Source organism: Lissotriton vulgaris, chromosome 4_1 (genome assembly GCF_964263255.1).
Source record: "Lissotriton vulgaris chromosome 4_1, aLisVul1.2, whole genome shotgun sequence".
NCBI lineage: Eukaryota > Metazoa > Chordata > Amphibia > Caudata > Salamandridae > Lissotriton > Lissotriton vulgaris.
Window position 1 is genome coordinate 564606208 of NC_141691.1, and position 5335 is coordinate 564611542.

General features: G+C 44.0%; 1 pseudogene; it reads right to left on the reverse strand.

The window, feature by feature from the left end:
* Positions 1-600: 600 nt before the first annotated feature.
* Positions 601-2586, reverse strand: LOC147722258 (18S ribosomal RNA; annotated as a pseudogene).
* Between the last annotated feature and the right edge of the window lie 2749 nt (positions 2587-5335).

Below are 5335 nucleotides of genomic sequence, written 5' to 3' on the forward strand. Positions count from 1 at the left end.
TTGGTGTTTTGGGAAAGAAGTGCTGCTGAAGTAAGCGTCTTTTATTTCCCTGCAAATGGCTTCAATGAAGGCTTTTTGGTGCTAAAATCACCATATTCCCTGCTTTCAGGAATAGGCAGACTTGAATCAGAAAAACAAATTTTTCGACACAGTTTTTACATTTTACTGGTACATAGCCAATTTTTCCAAAATGTTTGGGTGTTCAGCCTCCTTCCAGTTAGTGGTAGAGTTGCGTGTGAAACCCATGGTGGGTCCCGGAAAGCTGTACATTTCTGAATTGTAGACAAAATTCTAAATTCAGCAAGTGGTCATATGTGTCGATCCTTCAAGGTTTTCCAGGGGTATTAGCAGGATGGGGGCTCCCACCCTAGGACACCTCTGTCCTCAGTGCCTCTGCCTTCTTCAGTTGAGTCTTCCCTGGTAGAGGAGCTCGCAAAATGCCCTGTCCTCACCCAAGCACCCCGGTGGCTACTGTCCTCTCCACCAGTCAGGGCACATGAGGGCAGGGCTGGGACCTGTGCCTATGGTGGGTGTATTCCATCTTGGTGGCAGCTGAGGGTGTCAGGCTAGCGCCGTCCATCGCTCAAGTCGCTCTGCCTTTAATGATTCTTCCGCAAGCTCACCTACAGAAACCTTGCTATAACTTTTACTTCCTCTAGATAGTCAAGTTTGAACATCTTCTCGGTGCTCCTGCAGGTTTATTGCCGACCCCAACAGGGCATATCCGAGGGCCTCGCTAAACCTTCTAATCAGAAGTAGTGACTGGCATTGTGTACAAAGGTCTGGGACTTAATCAACGCAAGCTTATGACCCACAATTAATGGGAATTCCTCGTTCATGGAAAATATTGTAAATCTTGAATCCCTGCTAGCAGCAAAGTACAAAGTTCCCCAGGGGGCGTCTAACAGTGTGGAGCAAGGAAATGGTATTGTAAATACCGTGGCTGCAAAGAGAGAGTTCCCTAGTCGGAACTTAGAGAGCCTCACACACCCAAAGTAATAAGCGTGAAACACACCCTTACTGGAGGGTGTCCGGTGTCATCATCGGCTCACTGCCCCTCGTCAGACCGGCGCTGCAATGTCTGACGGAGTCCCCAAAGGTACTCTTTTCGCGGGGTTCTTTTAGTTCCTTGCCGATGGTGGATGCGGGTGAGGATGAAGGAAGGTGTAGTCAGTGCAATGGTGAGTGAAAGCAATAAAAAAGGTAATCAGTCCACTTGCAACTTTAATAACGTGGCTGATTCCTTGGTTAAAAGGGGTGGGAGGGGAGTTTAGAGACCGTAAAGGTGTACAGAACAATAACTCTACCCCCTAAGTGTGGTCAACATGTTTCTCGCCGGAAGGCGATTCGTCAGGACCTAAAATAAAGTACTACACAAAGAAACAAAAGTGGACTCAGTGCTCGATCTATATAAAGAAAGCAAATACAACCTCGCTGGGTCGGAGGACAAGAGGGCCAAGGGGTCCTGCTCTATTTAGGCGACCCTAAGGGGATTAAGAATGGGCCCCGCAGCATGCTCCCGTGAGGCCAGCGTTTCTAAGGTTGGATACACCTTGGCGTTGACACTGGAGCGGCGGAACACCTACCCCTCACGCTCACGGCACCTGGTCAGGGTGCGGAGCGGCTAAAATCTTGAATCCCTATCACAAACAGGGTTCAGCCGGTTACCTGCACCTGTCGACGAACGGTAGACACAAACTGATCCATTCGGTATAGAGCGCCAGCAGCCCCAGACATCTAAGGGCATCACATACCTGTTATTGCTTGATCTTGTGCGGCTAAATGCCACTTGTCCCTCTAAGAAGTTGGATGCCGACGGTTGGGGGTCTCGTAACTAGTTAGCATGAAGAAGTCTCATCCGTTATTGAAATTAACTGGACAAATCACTCCACTAACTAAGTACGGCCATGCACCTCTACCCACAGAATTGAGAAAGAGCTATCAATCTGTCAATCCTTTCTGTGTCTGGGCCTGGTGATGTTTCCTGTGTGAGTCAAATTATGCTGCAGGCTCTGCTCCCTTCCATCAATTCCTTTAAGTTTCAGCTTCCCAACCATACCCCTCCCCCCCGGAACCTAAAGACTTTGGTTTCCCAGAAGCTGCTTGGCGGTTCATAGGATAAATGCTACTGGATCGCTAGTCGGCATTGTTTAGGGTCGGAGGTACATGATCATCTTAAAGCCTTTAACTTTCGTTTCTGATTAATGTAAACATTTTTGGCAAATGCTTTTCCTTTGGCTTGTATGCGTTCTCCAAGAATTTCCCCTCTAGATGCACAATACAAATGCCCCTGGCTGTTCTTAATAATCATGGCCCCGGTTCTCAAGACCAACAATATAGAGCCTGAGTCTAATTCCATTATCCTAGCTGATGTATTCAGATGACCGGTCTAATTTTTTCAAAGTAAATGCTTCGGAGCCAGAGAGAGAAGCCTTATGGAGAGCACAATAGCAAATGTACTTACATACATGAAAATAGAACACTTTTTAGCACCGCAGACCAGAGCCACACGAGAAAAGCTATTGTCAAATGGCACTGTCCCCACCAGCCTTTCTATGGCGGCATTGCCGCCATGGAAAGGACGTTTTTTCCAACATCCTAATTTGGTTCACTGCACCGTCCGCCAGGGAATCAGAACAATTGCCTTTGGCGGTGAAGTGGTGGATGGAATTTGCGTCCGCCGCAGTACCCACCGCCATCCTGATTGGGCGGTGGGTAAATCACTATGTGATGGCTGAAAGACCTCCACCACAGGGTGTCTGAGATTTAGGGGCCTATTACGATATCCATCGTAAGGCCTCTAGCCTCAGGTCGGAGGTATTACGACAGACATCATTGGTTTTAATTCCGACTGGCTGATTTTAATTCAGCCAGTTGGAATTGAAACCGGCCGTTCATTCCGATTGGCTTCCGATGGGCTCAAGGAGCCAGGGGGCCAGTCAGAACCTGCCCGACCGGATTACGATGCATGGTTTCCAGCAAGGTTTCCATGCCGGCCTTACCAACATGGAAATCCTGTTGGAAAGCTTGTCTGGGGGCCTATAGCAGGGCCCCCTTTCATTTGCAGCCTCCCGTTGGTGGCTGAGGGGGCACCTATGTTTCTCCCCTGTTAATCCCTGCACCCCTTTGCCTGGCACTGAAAGGTGCCTGCCACGGGGTGCAGGGATTAACACCACCTTACATTTCCCTATGGGAGCATGTACTACAGGCGGCTTATGGCCGTACCACATGTTCCCATAGGGAAATGTTGGAAAGCTTCATAATGAGACGGTCGGTCAGTCCCGTTTCCGAGACGGTGTCATCTAATAGACCTCTACCTCTTGTCAAACACCCTGAATAATGGTGGAATGTAAAGGAAGGTGTGTCTCTATTCAAAAATATATTTTTCCCCACAGAACCAAAACAAAGTTAACACATGTAAATGTAAACATTCTACTTTTTTGCATGCCAAAATACTTTTACTTGGGATTAACCTGGAACACACATAGAATCTCAGAACTACTTCAGGAAAGCTGTGATAATTGCAGATTCCCAAGTGCACTCCTGTTATAATCTGCCTATGTCTAAAAAGGCAGAACGAATTTGTATCCTATGTCTCCATGTATGACATTCATGGAGAGGAAAAGCTATCTTGCTATATATATTGTGGGCAAGAAATGAACTTGCCTATAAGTATTTTCTGAGTTCTACCTGCCCACCATCTCAGGCATTATATTTTTAATATATTGGTGGTAGAGATGAGAAAGCTAATGAACAAATTAGAAATGTATATGACATAATTTTGTAGATGCTAACACAGTAGGCCTTATGACAAATAAAGGTGCATGAATTTCTTTCTCTTCAAAACTGAAAATATTGTAAATTAGTCTGAATTTCCCTGGCTTTCTAGTATGTTGCATCTTCCCATAGCTAACAAGAAGTGACATTACAAGGAAGAAGTCTGCAGTGTGTTTTGGCAGAAGTGCAAATGTTCTCATATTGTCATATTTATCCCATGCTAACCTTCCACCATGACAAGGTGCAAGAAAATATTGTGTGAAGCAACTGAATAATGCAATGTATTTTCAAGATATTTCACTTGTGGTAAAAAATATGTTCGTACACAAAATCATAGCTATTTGTATTTTAAAGATACAAGTGTCTGGATCGAAAGCAGATGAAAAAGTACAATTTCGGTTCCGTTAATGTGGCTGACAAAATGTTATGTATACATGTGTTACAATTAGTTCTGTAAATAGGAATTGTTTATATTGTTCAAAACAGCAAACTAAGACGCAAATTGATTGGCTAGAAGCTAAAGTTTTAAAGAAGTTAATTTTTTGGCAGCACACTTTAAGAAAGCGCATTTCACCTAATTTTTCGAACACTTATTTCTCGAGTACAGTGTTTTTTGGAAACACATTTAACGGGCACTGTTTTTGTCGTGCAAAGCACTCTGTTACTCAATCTAATGATCTGCTATTTGATTCTGCTGTAATTGTTTTGCCTTGCATATTGTTTTATATATTGCAATTTATGTACCTTGAGCATACTATTTTACTACGGGTTGGTATTATTTTTGCTAGCAACATTACTACTGTAATGGTAATTATATTTACTGAAGAAATCTAATATTATGAAAAGACTAAAGGCCAGATGTAGGAAGGCAATTACTGGTCGGAAACGGCCGAAATCGGCCGTTATCGACCGGTAATAGCCTTTTGTGATGTAGGTGGCAAATTTAACGATTCGGTAAATAACGAATCGGTATTTACCGATTCGGTATTTACCGAATCATCATTTACCGTTTCAGTATTCACCGAATCGGTAAATGACATGTAGGAAGCACTTTAAAGAGTGCTTCTGTGCTTTAAGGAGTCGTTATTTACCACCAACTAATAGTTGGTGGTAAATAACGAATACCTCTGTAAATGCAAATCTGTGCATTTACACCTGTGCCTTAGGGCATGTATGTGTGACACATGTGCACACCAGCACTATTCAGGGGTGCAACAGGGTGTCAAAGTGACACCATGCCACCCTTGACTCTTTCCCAATTTTACTGAATTGGTATTTACCGATTCAGTAATTGACATTCATTCCTATGGACCTCCAGGCCCATAGGAATGAAGGGCAATTACCGAATTCGGTAAATAACGAATATTAATGATTCAGTATTTTTTACCGATTTTTTTCTACATAGCATTTACCGATTCGAAAATACCGAATCCTGAAAATTTGGTATTTTCGAATCTGTAAATTTATATTACCTACATCTAGCCCTAAGTGCCTTATTATAAGTTTGGCTGTCCTCCTGCAACATCACCACTGCTGCACTTGCAGGAGGGCCGTCAAG